Genomic DNA, 6,220 nt, shown 5'->3' on the forward strand with positions numbered 1-6,220 from the left:
TATCAGAGTGTGACAGTGTGAGACCCTGAATGAAAAAGCCACTAACCATTAGATAACTGATTAATATACATATACCTATGTATATTATGCTTACTTGCATAAATGACCTACTATTATATAGATTGCTCTGAGACTTGCTTTTTTCACTGAGCAATTTCTGAGACTGATGTGTGTCAGTGGGCTCAGATCCACTCCATGTTTTGTAAGGCTGTGCAGCATTCCATAGCATAGATATTCCATAACAGGGCATAGAAGATTTTCAAACATCTTTTAGCTGGGGCCTGCCTCTTCAAAAGAAAAGTATTCTTGGAAGCCCACTGTTTAAAACAAGTGAAACAAGCCGCTGGGGCCCAGACAGAGCCTCTCCTCACTACACTCCATGGAGGGGGGGACCCGTCCTTGAAAGAACTCCTAGCTTTTGATGACACATTTAAAAATCACTCACCTTGGGACTTCCCTGGCAGTCCAGGGGTTAAGACTCCACCCTTCCACTTCAGGGGGCACTGGTTCGATCCCTGGTGGGGGAATTAAGATCCCACAGGCTGCCCTTGCATGGCCAAAAAAAAAAAAAATTCACTCACCTCATAGAGGGTCCAACAGTAGGTCACAGCAGTGCTTCTTGTCTGTTTTTTATTCTCTTTCTCTTTTTTTAAGGTATAATTGGCATATAACATTATATTAGGTTCAGTTGTACAACATAATGATGATTCTATATTTGTATATATTGTGAAATGACCAGCACAATCCATCACCACATATAGTTCCAATTTTTTTTTTTCTTGTGATAAGCACGTCTCAGTCTTGAATGTACATTCGAATCACCTCTGAATCTTGTTAAATGCAAGTTGTGGGACTTCCCTGGTGGTCCGGTGGTTAAGACCCCATGCTCCCAATGGAGGGGGCATGGGTTCGATCCCTGGTTGGAGAACTAAGACCCCGCATGCCGCACAGCGGGGCCAAAAAAAAAAAAAGGTAAAAAAAAAAAAGCAAGTTGTGATGAGTAGGTCTGGAGTGGGTCGAGATTCTCAGCAGTTCTTACCATCTCCCAGGTGGTGCCTGTGCCCACTTGAGTGGTCAGGGATTGGCAAACCCCAGCTAGCTCCTGATGACCCCTGCTTTCCTCTCTCACCTACCAAAATGGTGGTGGGGGTTATCTTTCCCTCCTCCTTATTATTATTAATTTATTTATTTATTTTGGCTGTGAGGCATGTGGGGTCTTAGTTCCCCGACCAGGGATCGAACCTGCCCCCCCTGCAGTGGGAGCGCAGAGTCTTAACCACTGGACCACCAAGGAAGTCCTTCCCTAAAGATTAGAAGCTCCTATTTTCACCTCCAGTCTTTGGCTCCCCTTCTATTCTCCAGAACTCCAGAATTCCTCACAGATCGGGGGCCATGCCACCACAACCATCTGTGCAAATTCCCTCTGCGCTGCTGCGCTGCTGAACTTCACGGGGTGGAAACAGGAAGTTGCTGAACGAATGGGCTGTAGACTTGATTCTCACCTTTCCAGAACTTCAGTTCTCTCATTTCCACTTTAAATATCTGTTTTAGGAGAGAAACGGGTAGAAAACTGGAGTTGGGAATTGTGTTCCCTCTGTCATCTGTCACCATTACTCAGCCTGCTCCAGCAGAGGACCCTTTTTTGGCCCTTTCTCAACACTTTTGCTCCAGACATGACCTTCCCCCACCCCCTGCCATGAGAGAAAGAGAGAAACCTCTAAGATGGTCCACAAACCTCCACCAGGCTTTGAGCATCCTGGTACTATACCAACAGATTTGCATCACTCTGGAATCTGGCCTTGGCTACATGTGACCCTCTCCTTCTGTAGGGGATGGAAGGAGAAGGCCTTGTAGCAAGGCACCATACATATGTTATTTACATTAACTACTGTAATCTCTGCAGTACTTTATGAGTATCACCCTCACGTTATCACTGAGGAAATTGAGGCTCAGAAAGGGTCAGTGACTCACCTAAGGTCACACCGCTAGAAATGACTGAGCTGGGATTGGATCTCAGACCTGCCTGACTCAGCGTTTTCCCCAGGCTTTCTCTAAACCTGAGCAATTCTGAGGTCCCTGTGTGACCATGCTGGGTCTCTGAGTGCCCTTTTCTCCCTCATTGGCACTTTCAGTCCTGAATTCATGAGGATACAGTCCCAACTACGCCCTGGGGTCTCCCCTCCGTGTGGAGTCCTGGGCCCCTCCAGCGTTCCTGTAACCACGTAGTCGGGGTTCTCTTATTTGGCAACAGTGAAACCATTTTGTCCCTGACCTGACTGGGCACACACAGGCCTGGGTTGGAATCCCACAGCCACCTGTTGTATGAATACAAACACGTTCCTTAACCTCTCTGAGCTTCAGTTTCGTCATGTGTAACATGAGGATGATAACTCTATGTCAGATGGGCTATTGGAGGATGAGAATAGTGCCTCTAATGCCTTTCAGAGTGCTTGGCATCAAGCAGGAATGAAAACAAAACAAGCTTGTACCTTTTTTATCCTCAATTTTTAAACTTTCTCATGGATCAGGACTAAGGTGGCCTCTCATTGGCCCCTGCGTCTTCGCAGCAACACAGCCCTCCAGGGGCAAGTCAGGAGTGTGTGAGATGGAGCAATTTCCCAGCTCTTACTGAGAGCAGGAGGGGGCTGAAGCACACCCCGTTCCCTGTGGAATTTGGGGACCATGCCAGGACAGACCGCAAGCAGTTATTAACCAGTATGTGCAACATGTGTGAGTGGAGAGCGATGGGAGAACCAGAATTTGGCGAGACGCCAGCTGGCAGGCTGGCACTCCACACGGGGAGCTGGGTATGGACCACCACGGTGCCCACCCCTCGTCACTTCCCCAGCTCCCTATCACAGGTGCTCAGTAAAACTTGTTGAACGAAGATGCTCTTTGGGGATAGGGGCTGAGCCAATGGGGGAAGCGACAGAAGAATGGTGATGGCCCTGTGTCGACACTGCATGAAGGCCTGAGCTGCTTCCTGATAGACCTGTTAGAGGTGTGGTTGGGTGGGTGACAGGCCTCAAAGGAGAAACAATAGAGTCGTTCCTTTTGATGGTTACTACTGTCAAACTCCAGCCAACTTGAAAATAAATTTAAAGTAATAGAATAAAAATAATGAAATACTGTGGGGAACTTCAGCTTTGAGAACACCGAGACTTCCAGGATGAGAGAGGGATCCTGCTGCCAGGCTGCCTCTCCTCTGCAGAGCCTCTGTCTGACTGGGAGGCCAGTGCAGGTTCCAGCCAGCCTCTCCTCCCATTCCAACTCCTGCCAAGCTTCTACCCTCCGGCCTTTGCAGTTCTGCAGAAGCTCCTACCTTTTAGTGGATGGGGCAAATCCTTGACCCCTTCTATCACCCGATGAAAAATGCTTGACCTGGTCTTTTGTCCCCTACCTCCTGTCCCCACCCCCAACAGCCCTCAACAGATAGTCTGGAGCTTCCCTGGTGGCGCAGTGGTTAAGAATCCACCTACCAATGCAGGGGACACGGGTTCGAGCCCTGGTCCGGGAAGATCCTACATGCCGTGGAGCAACTAAGCCCGCACGCCACAACTACTGAGCCTGCGCTCTAGAGCCTGGGAGCCACAACTACTGAAGCCCGCGCACCTAGAGCCTATGCTCTGCAACAGGAGAAGCCACTGCAATGAGAAGCCCGCGCAACGCAACGAAGAGTAGCTTCCACTCGTCGCAGCTAGAGAAAGCCCGTGCGCAGCAACAAAGACCCAACACAGCCAAAAATAAATAAATTAATTAATTAATCAATTAATTTTAAAAAGGAGATAGTCTGATGAGTACCTCACAGGCAAGCCCACACACACAATCATAGCATCCTGGAGAAGGACCATACACACACTCATTAACACGTGGAGTGACAAGTACACCTCTCCTCTGTAACCATCATGAGGAGGATGGGAGAGGGAGCCTTGAGCTTTGTCCACTCTGTTCCTTTACTGTCTCCTTGCCTCCCCTGCCCCCTACAAACGGTGCCAGGGCCCCCTCCTATGCCACCACACAGGTACAGCCTCTGGTTGCTTAGCAACAGCGTGCCTCTTCCCCCTACCTCAGCAACCTCCCCTTGTAGCTCTAGTAGCAGCCACAGCAGGGAGAGCCAGGCTGGACCTGCCAGGAGTTGCTGCTGCTGCTGAAAGGGAATGTGTGGGAACAAGCCCCCAGATAGGCCCAGGTGTGAAACCCAAGGTTCTTTTTTAACACACAGGTCCCACACTGACTCTCGGAAAGTCCTGCCACCCTCCCCTGTCCCTGGCTTCTGCCAGGCTGCTGGTTCCCCCTCCCACACTGGACATCTCACCCCACTGCTGTGCTTTCTCTGCCCTGGGTCTCTGGATCTTCCCCATGTGGTCTGTTCCCCTCTTGAGGCTCAAGGCCCCTTGTCCTTTGTCATCCTATAACTCCACATCCACATGTGTTTGTCTCTGGGATCTCAGTGGCTGTCTTAGGCTCTCTTTCAGCCCCTCCTGCTCAGACTAACTAACTGCCTGTCTCCCCTTCACTAACACCAATCCCCTCACTCCCCACCTCCAAAGACTGGTCACTGGGATGACCCCATGTTGCCCCAGCAACCATGACCACATCCCTTGTTACCACCTTTCCAGGAAAGGTCTGTGGTGGGAGGGGCTTCACCGAAATGGCCCCCAGGGGAATCCTGCTTTCTGCTCTCAGCCTGCTCTGGGCTTCAGTTTCAATGGAAACTGACACTGGACTTCTGGCCAACTAGAAGAAGACCAGGTCCAGAAAAGAAAGAAAGTCCTCCCTGCTGCCTTCCCTCCATCCGATCAGCTACAATGTCAGAGTCCCCAAGAGAAGCTCCTGAAGAGACTCAGCGCCTGCAGTGGGCAGGAACCTGCCCCACCCAGAACAGTGCTGCCCAGCCCCCAGCTGATAGAGTGCCCTCCCAGGGCATGGTGTCCATCCCCCTGTCTGTTTCCACCTGACCTGACCTCTTTACCTACACTCCCTGCCACCCCACCTCCCTCAATCCCTTAGGCTTGGGTTTGACAATATTACCTGTGGGTTAAGAACCAGGACTAGGGAGCAGTCAGCAAAGAGATGGCTGAGAGGAAATACTTTGAGTAAAGGGAGACCGGGTGGAGCCCAGGCACGGCAGGGTTGGAGGGATGCTGAAATGAGAGCATGAGGGAGATTTAGGGAGGGAGACCTGGATTCTCCTCTTCTAGCAGAGGAAGCCAGCAAACAGCAGATGGAACTTTCAGGCAGGAGGCTGGACTGAGTGACCTCACCCAAACCCTGTGGTCTGCTGCTTTTGCAACCTGGCGAGTCTCCCAGCTCTCCTGGGTCCCCAAGTAGGAGAGCTTTTTATAGTTCACTCCCCAACTTGGGTTTGAATAATTAAACAAGATGGACAGAAATAGTAGCCGGACAGCTAAGGCGGGTTATTTTGGGGTTTTCTGGAACACAGAGTGTTCCTGGGCGGCACCCTACCCCCGCAGGGGGTGGAGCCAGCATGAAGGCCGATGGGAGATTCCTGTGGGGGAAACCCACCCGCACCCCCCAGGGTTCCTTGGGCTGACAGGTTTGCTCTCAGCCAGAGGAGGGTCTCACCACATCTTCCTGGTCTTCAAGGAAGGAGAGGGCTCTCACTGCCTTCTGCTCATAGCTCCTCCCCTGGCAGGAAGTCCCTTCTGTTGTCTGTCAGCCCTTCTACTTCAGAGATGGTGACAGATATTGAAAATCAGATCGATAAGCAGCTTCAAGACAGGCTGAACCAGGACGAGGTGGCTACTGCTCCTCTGGCCAAGGAGCTGGAATCAGGTGATAGGAGGTCTTGTGTCCCCCTCGCCCTCCACTATAACTGTTGGAAAGCTGTGGAGGGAATGAGGGTTGGAATGGGGGATGGGAGGCAGAGCTGGGGAGACGAATTGATGGGGGGACAGACTAGGCTCCAGGGAAGAAAAGGCCAAAGATGGATTAGTGTTGGGGCTGAGAAACTCTGAAGGGGCAAGAAGCTCTCTTTTAGCTCCCTAGTGTCCTGTGTTCCTGGCAGATGCCCAGCCTGGGTTTGCTGGGACAGGGTTCTAGCAGCTGGGGATGGGGAGAGGTGGGGAGGGCCCCTTCAGGTCTCCATTGCAGACCAATCATTTGAGGCTTGTTTGCATAATACTTTTGGTTCAACCACAGAGATTAGGGCCTCACCCCAACTCTACCTCGAGGCTCTACCACAGAGCTTAAAACCTGG

General features: G+C 51.1%; 1 long non-coding RNA gene across 1 annotated transcript; it reads right to left on the reverse strand.

Moving 5' to 3' along the window:
- Positions 1-250: 250 nt before the first annotated feature.
- Positions 251-5,731, reverse strand: LOC114899193. The gene is made up of 3 exons (XR_003794529.1): positions 5,587-5,731; positions 5,032-5,144; positions 251-1,542 (listed from the first exon to the last, which is right to left on the reverse strand). It is a non-coding gene; the product is annotated as an uncharacterized LOC114899193 (long non-coding RNA).
- Positions 5,732-6,220: the final 489 nt, after the last annotated feature.

Source organism: Monodon monoceros, unplaced genomic scaffold (assembly GCF_005190385.1).
Source record: "Monodon monoceros isolate NGI ecotype Baffin Bay Population unplaced genomic scaffold, NGI_Narwhal_1 Super_Scaffold_18, whole genome shotgun sequence".
Lineage (NCBI taxonomy): Eukaryota > Metazoa > Chordata > Mammalia > Artiodactyla > Monodontidae > Monodon > Monodon monoceros.